At 37.3% G+C, this 12,929-nt stretch overlaps 1 protein-coding gene across 1 annotated transcript in view; it reads left to right on the plus strand.

Moving 5' to 3' along the window:
- Window positions 1-2,782: 2,782 nt before the first annotated feature.
- LOC122814860 (phospholipid-transporting ATPase ID-like) overlaps window positions 2,783-12,929 on the plus strand; it is a 2,026,011-nt gene continuing 2,015,864 nt past the window's right edge. Inside the window, exon 1 of the mRNA XM_044087143.1 lies at window positions 2,783-3,011. The gene's annotated coding sequence lies outside the window, so the exon portion shown is untranslated. The remainder of the gene's footprint in view (window positions 3,012-12,929) is intronic.

Genomic DNA, 12,929 nt, shown 5'->3' on the forward strand with positions numbered 1-12,929 from the left:
TAAGTCCAGTTGTGAAAACTCTACCTTTTCTAAAGCCTTATTGATGAATGGCAGGTTGGACAGGTCTATAGGTTCCCAGATTATCAGAATCTAAACTTGCCTTTTAATAATGGCAATAACCAATGTCCTTTATAAAACAAATAGGCAAAATACCCTCCTTAGCTGAGGATAAGATGATTTGGTAAAGTATTGGGTCCAGTATCACCAGGCAGGATATCACCAGTCTGCTATGACAGGGTTCGAGGACACAGGTAGTAGGACACAGGCTTGAAACAAAAGAAACAAAATCATCATAATCAGGGAATTCTGTGAAAGCAAGACAGATCCCACATTCTGTGATAACTCAGTTTCAAGACTGCAAAATGTGCAGAGCAATTGCTCTGACTGACACAAGCATTGTGGTATAGTACCGAGTTGTAAGCTTACAATCATCACAAAATAGACAAAATGTTCTCTCTGGTGGTGACAGGCAAGATTATACAATCAATCTGTCCTCCTTAAAGAAGAGGATGGCCTATTTGCCACTGCAGAGATTTTCTACGACAAGTGCAAAGACATCTGGGAAATCTCTCCCTAGCTCATCAGGCAGGATTTCCAAAGTTGACAGAATGTTGAGAAATATAATCTAACTGGTTTATCCTGTGTCTGATCCAGGGTATCGTCCAAGTGACCTTTGCCCTGTGCAATCCCTTTAGGAGAGACATGTAAGGCATCCTCACCAGGTGTCCAAATGAGCTCTTCTGCCTCAGTTCAATCCAGAGGAGCCTAGCTTATCACTGTGTTAATGGGAGTGAGCTCAGAAATCCTAGGAAAGAGCTTTTCTTCTGCCATTTGTATATCTGTTTCATTCTTTTAATTACGAACCAAAGCAATTGACCAGGCATAAGTGAAGACTGAGCCATACACTAAATAGGAAACCAAGAGCATCTTCTAAAGGCTGTGCTCTCACTTCATTCTCACAGCCATACACAGTTGTCTACAGTAGTGTGACCACTGTAACCATTCACTGGTTTGTGTCCCACTCTATTCTTCCATGGCTCATGAATTAGACTCCCAGATACTTCAAACTCTACACTTGGGGTATTTAAGGATAACTGTTCCTATCACACATGCAGAGAATAATCTACTCCTTTCTGTATGAAGACATAGCTTCTCATTTATTGATGTTTATTTTCATTCCAGATATTTCACATTTGGCAAGAAATTGCTCCAGTGAATGTCAGAAACCACAGCCACTTGATATTGACAGGATAATGATGTATTCAGACAGCAAAGATGCGACCCTCACATTCCCAGACTGCTGGATACTGTCCAACCCTCAGGTGCAGTCTGATATTATGTCTACAAAAATCCTGAGCAGCAGGTGAGACAAGGTGAGCCTTAGCAAAGTAATGCATATCCCTTGATTCAGAGTAAAACTCTTCACTGTGGACCTTATCAGTAAATTTCCACTGGTCATGTCCCACTCAGTGAATGCCTCATTTGTCATGTACTGCTGCTGATCAAAAATCCTAACCATCAAGCAGTACTAGCTCTGGTTTTAGTGGTAGAACTGTAGGTCATGTAAGTATGGAGAAGGTTTTTGCCCGGTGATACATTCAAGAAAGATTTTGATATGTTTAATTATTTTGTTGTTGGAGTGTAGTGCAAGCAGACATGATTTAAGATGTCATGTTATACCTTAAATGCATTTAACTTAATGCTGAGAATGTGGACACGATTCACACTCCACAAATGTAGGACAAACTGGCATGCGAAGGGACAACGTGGTATGCACAGAACTTGGACCCATATACTTGTGCCACGTCCCTAAAGTCATGCCAGGTACACCATCTTATGACTTCTCTAGGTGCACAGACACATGTGGACTATTTTGTTGAACTCCAGTGGCCCCTGTAAGATCCATACAGTGACAAAGAGCTTATCTACTGCTCCAAGGCTAGGAGGACAGGAGCTGCATTAAGCCCCCTTTATCAGATGCTCACCTCTTTGGGTATGGTATAATTTCCAGGCTGCCCGGTATAATCTTTCCCATAGAGGCTGAAGACCACGATGCATCTATAAGTGAAACATACTCTCCTCTTTTTTGAATATGGGAACTACTAACCTAGTTTGCTAGTGCAGAGGTATTACCTAGATTTCTTAACATTTTATAGTTCATTATCTCAAAGCTAATTTGAAATACTTATCAAAAAGATGTATATTTTTTCAAGATAAGTAACTAAAATGCTATTGCAGATTATCAGCACTTTCATTTGCTTCTTTATGTATTTATGTTTTGATCCATGGAATAGTAATAAATTAGAAAACAAAACATTTGTTTATTTGGTAACTGTCATACTTAGGCTCTGAGTTTTATGCAGGTGAAGGTCAGAATGCATGTTAAGTGAAATGAAAGCCATCACTTTCTACTTTAGATATCAGCTGAATGAGTACGTATGATGATTTAAATATACAGCATGCAAGAAAGCTGACATTTTTTGCTTTCATTATCTAATTTCTTTCTACACATCACTGTCTTTTTTTTAAATATAGCATAATTTGTGTAAATCTAAAAGCAACTTATTTTTTGTCTTGTATTCCCAGGAAAATACAGTCATGTCATTGTTTCAAAAGAAAACTCTACCTTTACAGTTCAATGTGGGCTGGTCAAAGTACTCCAAATGCTGTTTTTTCAAGCAAAACAATTCCAATTTGCTATCTACAGGAAACAGAAAAAAAGCAAGAGAGCTTGTATGACAAATAGCCAAGTGCAGTGAGTGATGTTAGGGGGTGGGAAAAGTTTCCGTACTGAGAAGGCAAACTGATTTCTCTTAGTGGATTGGCATGACAGAACACATTTCCTAAGGGTTTATTCACTTCGGTTACTTTTAATGTTTTCTTTGCTCAACCCTGATGATAAGACAGAGAAAGAAATAAACCCTCCTAACATACAAAACATTTCGTAGAAGGAGTAAAATCTTTCAAATGGAGTATGTGTAACAGTGCAAGAGATAGTAACAGTGGAAAGGGTAAGATTTATACATGTTTTTTTTTCCCCGTTTCATTTTGTAGTTTGACCTAAATGATATTTAAAGGAACACTACTAATTACATTTTGTGGTAAGCTTATTTGAGGAAATAATATTTAAACAAAGCTGCTCAACTTTTGTTGTAATATCGAGTGCTTCTCATGCCCTGTACCATAGTTTTAAAAGGTTCGCATTGTAGCATAAATTACTTATGTCTGAATATGATCTTAAGCAGACTGTTTAAGCAGCTCCCTGTTTATGTATTGACTTTTACGAAAAGAAGAAGTTGTAGTGGTTTGAGAAGAGGAAACCAAAGGAAGTACGAAAGTCTTGTGTGTGTATTGCTGTATACTTCAGTAAGTTGCCATCTGAGAGTAAAACTTCGTAAACTTGATGCAGGATTACAATATAAAAGCAGATAGACCTGCTACAATTTACAAGAATCAACATGTTGCTCTGATAACCACACTATTAAAGCATTCATGAACCAAATGTACTGCAGAAGCTCTGACATCAGTACGGAAGAAGTACTACTAAGTTGATTCTGGTCCATGTATGATATTTACATTCATGGAAGCTAAGCATTTCAGAAGCAGAGTTTAGCAAAGCATTTTTTTTCACTCTATTCTGAAAATAGCCTGCCAGATAAATGCCAATGACACTTACTGAAAGACAGTTTTCTACATATCTACATTGTAGATAATATCACTAGTAGGCAAAGTTCAAACTATGAACATACTCAGTGTGCGGTCGATCAACTTCAGAATACAAATTTAAAGAAAGAACTGATATATTTTTTTTTCAGTTAAAGATGTTAGTTCTTTGTATATCAGACTGTGTATGTACATCAGACTGTAATGTAGTTTTATTATTACTTGTACAAAAAGGACTTCTACAATGCGAAACTTGGATATGCAAGTTAGGCAGTAAGTGTGTGGATCGGTTTTGTGTGTATGTGTGTGTGTGTGGGGTCTATATGTGTATGTATTCATGTGCATATATGTTGAGTGTGTGGATGTGTGTGCTTGTGTGTGTCATTGTGAGTGATTGTATACTCATGTTTGCATGTTTTGTGTTTATGAAGGGACAGAGTTTTGTGTGCATATTTCTATACACACACACACCTGTATATATTTGTGTGTTTGTGTTCATCATTGTGCTGTTAATATATAATCAACTTCCCCATCAAAAATCATTCAATGTCACTAAAATCAGATCTGTTTTTAAAGTAAATGTGAATCTATTACCTGATGCTTTGCTGTTATGCTACTTTGAGGCCTAATAGGGTGCTGTGTTAGTTTCCATTTTATTGTGGTACTGTACCTGGGTTCTGAAGGTTGTCAAAAGGTTTTACTTTCCACATATATTGTGACGTCTTCTACCTTGTTATGACTTTTTAGAAACTGCAGAGATGGGTAATATTCACAGTATTAGGAATTTTGCCCCATGTCACTCCTAATAAAAAGCATTGTGTAACTCATTTAGGGACACAGCTTTTCTTGGAGTCCTTGTAAGTTAGTTTATAGCCTATACAGCTGAAAATGAAACTATAGTGATGTGGGAGACTTAGTATGACTGATTAAAAGGCCATTTCAAAAATGTCTTTCATTAATAGGTAGGTCTTATACTAACATGAACATCTCATAAAAAGTAGCCTTCAAAAATGAGATTGTGAGACAATCTTAGGGGAGAGATTACTTAGTTTACCATAGAACCTTAGCATAATTTGATCAAGGCAGTCATATGCATATTCGAAATCTTTTGACTGATTTTTTTAAATCTCTTATTTTTTATCACTGAGTCTACCTAGCGAAGAAACTGGAAAGCTGATAAGTATGAGTGTATAGACAGGAGGATCACTGAGTAAGACCTTGAGGAGATATGGCATCTGGCTTAGTATATCTCACATCAGCTTGGAAGACTTTTGTATGACACTTTAGTAAAAGCTACTTTTTGATACTGACTTGAATTTAGATGATGCACGACTGCTTTGTATAATTCTGGAAGGAATGCTTATGCACCAGAATATAAACTATTGGTTCTGTATTTCCCCACTTCCAAGGCTGCCATTTTGTGCAGAGGACTAAAACAGTGCCTGCCAATGAACTGCTAAAGTGCTGCTTCCTGTGCACAGGGTACAATTCCCACAATCTTCATGTGTTTAATGTGTGACTCAGAGTCAATTAATCAAACAGCGCACCTGGGTTGCCCCTGAAAATAGACTTTGTCCATTGGGCTTACTTGGTCAGGAAATAGTTAAAAAATATTCCAGTCTGACTATTCTCAGCAAATGAGCATAATATAATGTTTAATCTCTGGTTAGGTATTTGTTCTAGAGTCAGGTTTCTATATGTTATCTCCAAATGAAGATTGTGAAATAAACAGATTTCTGCTTATTACAATGTTTTTTTGATACTGCAACTTAAAACAAGTAGCACTGCCTGTGTTTGAGTTAGATTTAATGTACAGTTAATTCCATATTTGTGGTGCCTGTGTTTGAATTAAATGTAATGTATAATTAAGTCCACATCTGGGGTGCCTGTGTTTGAATTAGATTTAATGTGCAATTAATTCCACATCTGGGATGCCTGTGTTTAAATTAGATTTAATACACAGTTAATTCCAAGTCTAGGGTGCCCGTGTTTGAATTAGATTTAATGTACAGTTAATTTCACATCTGGGATGCCTGTGTTTAAATTATATTTAATGTACAGTTAATTCCATGTCTGGGGTGCCTGTGTTTGCATTAGATTTAATGTGCAGTTAATTTCACGTCTGTGGTATGTCGTGACAATAAGTAGAATTAACTGGTTCATAGGTGTTTAGTAGACTAATGACCATAAGGTCCTCTTTAACCCTAGCTATGCATCCCAAACCTCTGACAAGTTTTGGTACCCTTGATAAGTGTAAGCAGGGGCTTGGGAGATGAACTATTTGCATGGTGCCTGTGTCCATTTGAGACATAGGTGCAAATCAGGGATGAATTTCCGGTTCCCCATCCAGTTGTCTAAGTTATACTTGAATTGGGTTAGGGAGGAACTCTGCTTCACATGGATGGTAACTTGTTCCAGAAAAGGGGTAGTCTGTGGGATACATACCTGTCTCTCCATCAGGTCCTATTTATATCACAGGCAAGTAGTCCCAGGACCAATCCCTGAGGGACTCCGCTTGTGACTGGAGTGTTCATAGACGTGGACCTTCCAATTCTAGCTTCCTGGGTCCTGTCTGTGAGCCAGCTGGCTATCCAGTGGATGACATAAGGGTTTATACCTAACCTCTTGAGTTTGTTAACAATGCTTGGGGGAATGTTGCATCAAACACCTTGGCCAGGTCAAGGAAGGCAGTGTGAACCATTTTGCCCTCATCCATTGTTTTGGTGACCTTCTCAAAAAAGTTCATCAGGTTGAGTAGGCATGACCCACCACTGACAAAACCAGACTGTGTTGGATCCAGTGTGTGGAAGTTTCCTATGTCATCACTGAGCATTTCCATGATAATTCTTTCCATGACTTTGGATATGAGGCTAGTGAGACTTATGGGTCTGTAGTTTTCATGGTCTGTAGATGGCCCAGCTTTGTGCAGAGGGATTATTGTTGCTGTTCTCTTTACATGAGGCATGAAGCCTGTTTGGAGGCTACAGTTAAATAGCAGTTACAGAGGCCCTGATAGGTTATGTTTCATGGTATTTATAAGGCATCCTGGGATATTGTCTTGTCCCAATGATGCAGTGTTCTCAGCCTTAGAGAGAGCATTAAGGACCTTTTCCCTTGTGATAGAAGGGGGAGTTATAATTGATGGTATTTTCTGAGAGAAGGTTGAAGGGAAGAGAGGGGTAAAGTTGGAGCTGAATTTGTTGACCAGTAGGTTTGCTATATCTTCTGTCTCAGTATAGGTGGCTCCATTAACAATGAGCTTGGCACATAATTGCGTATTGCCTTTGAGGTTGTGGACATAGCTATAGAAGGTCTTGTGGTTGTCCTTGACCTGGGAAGCCAAATTTACCTCAAATATGGCTTAGGTAGACATTATGCATCCTCCCAGCTGTTTGCTAAGTTTGATGAGAGTGCTTTTATCCTGCTGGGTACTGCAACTCCTAATTTTTGCCATGGTTTTCTTCCTTCTGTTATTCAGCCTATCAGTGTTGTGATTCTGTCAGGGTGGCTTATTTTTTGAGTTAGTTCTGCACTTTCCTGGTGGGTTCAGTTGCCTCTATGCAGCTATTATCGTGGTTGTATAGGGTTTCTGTGAACAGTTCTGCATATGCAGTAGTGTTCTCAGGGTTTATGGGGACTTGATATTTTGCCAAGTTATCACTTAATAGTACGAAGTTAGCCTTAGAGTGGTTCCTGAATATTGCAGAGTTAGCTGGGTTTCCAGGTTTTGTTTTTACTTCAAAGGAAACCATTTTGTGGTCTGACTTTACAAGAAAGACACTACACTTGGAGGTGTGCAGCACTCTCCTGTATTAGTTTAAGACAACATTCATTCATTCATTCATTCATTCATTCATTCATTCATTCATTGTCTGACAGCCACTTAATCCTATGCAGGTTAAGAAGTGGTCTTGGTAAAAATGTGCAGGACAGAGAACTAGTCCTGGATGAGACACTAATCAAGTCTATTACAGGACACACACACACACACACACACACACACACACACACACACACACACACACACACACACACACACACACACACACACACACACACACACACATAGTAGCTTTTGCCTTTTGTTTACTACATATAGCTGTGGAAACAGCATAAGGCATGCATGACTAAGATGTACTATAGTGTAGCGCTAATGCTCATTAAGACTTGCATTGCACAGATTATCAAAGTGGGTTACATACACAAACACACATACATACACACACAAACACACAGTATTTTTTGCCATTTTTTTCACTACATATAGCAGTGCAAACATCATGAGGCATGCATTATTAATATGTACTACAGTATAGTGATAAAGCTCATGCATTGTATTGTATTGTTTATCACTAGACACAGAGACACAAACGGGGTCTAGATTAGAACATCGAATTTTCATAACTTCGAATGTTCTAATATCGACCTCTTTTCAGCAAACGTTGAAAATATCGAAGCTACAGAAAAACAAATTTTTTCCTAGGGAAAGAATTTGGTTGTCCATTTCTGTTGCTTCGGTATTTTCAGCGCTGTGGTGGAAAGTTATGGGTCGGGTACAGGTAAGTGTGCGATTGAGCGGGTTAGGTTAGTTAGGGTCAGGGTGCAGGTTAGGTATGTGTGCAATTGTGTGGATGTGAGGGTTAAGGTGGGTTAGGTGAGTTAGGGTTAGGGCACAGGTCAGGTAAGTGTGCAATTGTGTGGACGTGAGGGTTAGGGCGGGGTAAGTGAGTTAGGGTTGGGGTGCGGGTGAGGTGAGTCTACAATAGTGACGGACCTTAGGGTTAGCATTTGGGTTAATATGTATGTATAGTTTAGTGTAGGGTTAGGTGTAAGATTTTAGGTGTATGTGTGTGGATTGCTGTTTGTTTGGTGTGCTTGTGCTGTGTGTATGTGTTTTTGAACAGCAAATTGTTTCCCTAGGAAAAATTTGCTGTTCTGTATGTTCGATGTTTTCAACTTCCATTGAATAGGGTTCGATATTAGAGCATTCAAAGTTTTGAAACTTCTGTGTTCTAATAGAGACCCACACACACATGCACAGACACACACACACACACATACACACACACACACACACACACACACACACACACACACACACACACACACACACACACACACACACACACACATAAAGACACACACACACACACACACACACACACACACACACACACACACACACACACACACACACACAGACACACACACAAACATAGTATCTTTTGCCATGTGTTCATAGGATAATAGGCTCATACGAGATTACTAGGCTATCGACCCGGGGGTCATTTTAAGCCTAGCCATTTCATCCCTATGGAATACTGTAGAAATGCTAGTCAATACCCAATATTGTACTTAGTGATGACTGCCCATGTTCAGGACAGTTGTGGGCTCTACCCCTGGTAAGAATTAATGTGCCTCATCCACTCATCCAGGTTCCTCTTGAACAGTGTCATAGAGGTGCTCTGTTTCACATGAATTATCAGCCAGTTCCAAAGATGCGGCAGTCATTGGGAGATAAATCTGTCCCTCCAGCATGTCTTATTTAAGTCGCAGACCATATTTAGGTCCCTGGAACAGGTAGCCCTAGTCCCGTTTGATTTACGGATATGCAGCAAGTTCATTATGTTTAGGCCTTGGATTGCTCTGTAAGCCAGGCATAAGTCTCCCCTAAGAAATCTTTATGATAAGGAGTATAGTGACAGGGACATTAGTTTTGTTTACTCCATATAACTATACAAACATTATAAGGTATGCATGACTAGGATGTACTGTAGTATAGTGCTAATGCTAATTAAGACATTCATTGTATTGTCTATTACAGGACACACACAAACATACAGACACACAAATATAGCACCTTTTGCCATTTGTTCACAACATATAGCCATGCAAACATCATGATGCATGCATGACTAAGATTTACTGCAATATAGCACTAATGATCTTTAAGACTTGTATTGTACTGCAATATTGTTACCTGGGTGTTGTAGTATAGCGCTAATGATCTTTAAGACTTGCATTCTACTGCAGTATTGTCACTTGGGTGCTGTAGTATAGCACTAATGCTCTTTGAGACTTGCATTGTACTGTAGTACTGTTACTTGGGTGCTGTAGTATAGCACTAATGCTCTTTAAGACTTGCATTGTACTGCAGTATTCTTACTTGGGTGCTGTAGTGTAGCACTAATGCTCTTTAAGACTTGCATTGTACTGCCACATTCTTACTTGGATGCTGCACAAGAGGACAATGGCCATGTCTGGTCAACTTTCTTTCCCAGTTTAATGTTATTCCTTTATAATACGTATAATTAATTGATGAGCATTGAAAGTTATCAAGTATGTGACTTTTAGTAATTTTTATCTTTAATATTTCTGTTAGTGCAATGTTCCACAGAGGTGTCATCAATGCTCAGAGTTGACATAGCCAAATCAAGATTCAGTGCTTGTATGTATATTATGTTACATGTACAAGCTGAACTATATTTATTAGTAGGTTGTTGTGTTGTGTCTTTCGGCTTTTCCCGGTTAGGGGTCACCACAGCGGAACTCCGGTCTGCTAATGATTGGCAGCAGATTTTTACGTGCCAAGTTGCCAGCTCTGATGCACAACCTTCAACGAGGGAATGCCCATTCATGCATGTCTCCACACAGAAGACGCTCTAGCTGAGAATCAAACAGGACAATGTCTTACTGTGATACTTAAAAGACCATTTTACAGTGTTCCTGAAAAGTGGAATAGCATATATTTATACACAATCTATTACATCAGATATGAGAAAGCAATACATGCTATTATTGCAGTGAAATAATTCAACTCCTTTAATAAATGGACATAAGTGAATATAAATAATTGTAATGTTCCCCTGTGGCTGCCATATACAACACTGTATGACATAAGAGTTAAGAGTTGCTTAAAACATACTGGCTAATCATCATGTCAAATGCACTGTTGAAGTATGTGTCGTGCAGGTACAGTGCTGTCAGTGACTTTTAATGACATGCCTTAATATTACTATGTGTAGCCACACCATGCTATAAGTTTTCAATGCTGTATGCTTATCTGTACCAGAGTGTGTATTAATTCCCAATAGTTATTATAGTGTTAAGCATTCTGTAGCAGCTTGTACAGGCTGAAGGATAGGAGTCATGAAGGAAGAATTATTTTATATATCCAGCAATTGCTGCATAAAGCTGATGCTGACATTGCATACATTCTGTGTCATATATTACTGAAAAACAAGACAATGACATTTTCTGGCATGACGGCATGAAGGTTTTTTACTATATCATTTGTCTTCTTAGTGTCCTCTGCATATTTTTATTTTTATTTATTTGTTTAACATTTGTTTACTGGAAACGTCTGACTGGACTCAGGTCCTTTTTCAGTGGAAACCCGGGGAGAAAAGCTCCTGATTTACTTAACAAATCATAGAATAGTACATCATAAAAATCAAATTATAAATAAATAATGCAAAGGAATAACCAGTAATACAAAAAAACAGCAGGTAGTACAAAATAATACATGAGAATACAGTGTTATACAAAGAGAGGAAGACTATAATTACATGAAGAGGTAGTAGTAAATATACAATCAGTATGTGCTGGATAACATGGATAATAAATAGCTGTTTGTTTTAATGAAGGAATACAGTGGAAGCTAGAGTGAGGACATAAGTTGTTGCACTGGAGAGATAAATGTGTTTGGATATAATACAGTAGCCAGTTCCAGTTTCAAGACCTAGGGAGGACATACAAAATGGATTACAGCTACTGAGGAAGGGAGTATTGAATATCATGTAGGGTTGCAGGGACAGAGCCAAGAATTTGAAAGGTGTGCTTTGAGAAGTTTTTTGAATTGAGGGATGGAGCAGTTGGTAATAAGAGAGGTTGGGAGTTTATTCCATAGTTTGGAAATGTAGTGTGAGAATAATGATTTACCGGCTGATATAATATAGAAAACAATATGTAGTGTTAATGATAAAGGAAGCCAGGTATTATTAATTACAGAGAATTGGTAGATGACTGTATATATAGGAAAGAACAAATGAAAACAATGGTTAATGATTTAAGTAAGGCCTTTGATTCTATACAACATGAAATATTGTAGGAGATATTTCAGGCAAATAATATTAGTCAAAGATAAGAAGTGTGTGTATAACTGCCTATGAATATAACAGAATAAAAGTTTTGTTAAACTGGTGATTTAGTCAAGAAATAACTATTAAGACGGTTATAAAACAAAACTGCCCATTAAGTAGCTTAATTTTTGTACTAGTAATAAATGCAGTATTAGTTTCTAGAAACCAAGATATGAAGAAAGACGAATATTTTATAAGGAGAATACTAATAAACCTATTTTGTCAGTCTATGCAGATGATTTAATACTTGCTACAAAGAATGTGGTAGGAATGATAGTACTATTAAATTATTCAGATGAATAGTTAAATGCCATAGGTTTATATTTGAACAGAGAAATGAGTAAAGGTTTAGGGTATATTGGGAAGACAGGAGAAATTGAATTTAATATGGTATGCTTTGCATAGCAGGAATTAAGAGACTTACAGTGGAAGAAGATGATAGAGAAAATGAGAAATACATGTATGATTTGGAAAAATGGTTAGATTATTTTTTTAAGAAAACTGTTTATTTAATAAAAACAATATTAATGGCATACTTGACTAACTTTATATATTGATAAGAGGAAGTTGTTGTAGGAATAATAAATCCAGAGGTGTATGTGGCTTCACTAAATCTGTATAAAGTCCTTAAGATGTTAAAAAATTATAATGATGAATTACTAACTATAATATTAAAACATAAATATTAATGATGAATTACTAACTAAAATATTAAAACAGACATAAGAAAGAATGGAAGGTAGTTATACATTTTAAAAGAACAATATGTGGTATACTCACTGAAATGCAACTTTATCAGGAAAATTTATTATTATTACAGAAAATAAAAACAGATGAAATTCAAAATGAAAGGAAATATGATCTAAAATGTTTATGTGCAAACATTATTATGTGTACCTGTGGAGAGATTTGTATGATGGGAAAATCAAAATGATAAAGGTTATAACAGAAAGAGTTAAAAATATGTAGAATTTCAAGATTTGTATGGAGATTGACTATAAGTAAATTACCAGTAAAAACCAACATGCCACATAAAATGAGAGGAATGAATAAATAAGTACTGTAAATAATTTGAAACAGCAGAACATATTTTTGAAGTATAAAAAAACTGCGAAATTGTGGAAA

Source organism: Protopterus annectens, chromosome 1.part1 (genome assembly GCF_019279795.1).
Source record: "Protopterus annectens isolate FY-2018-M chromosome 1.part1, PAN1.0, whole genome shotgun sequence".
Classification (NCBI taxonomy): domain Eukaryota; kingdom Metazoa; phylum Chordata; order Ceratodontiformes; family Protopteridae; genus Protopterus; species Protopterus annectens.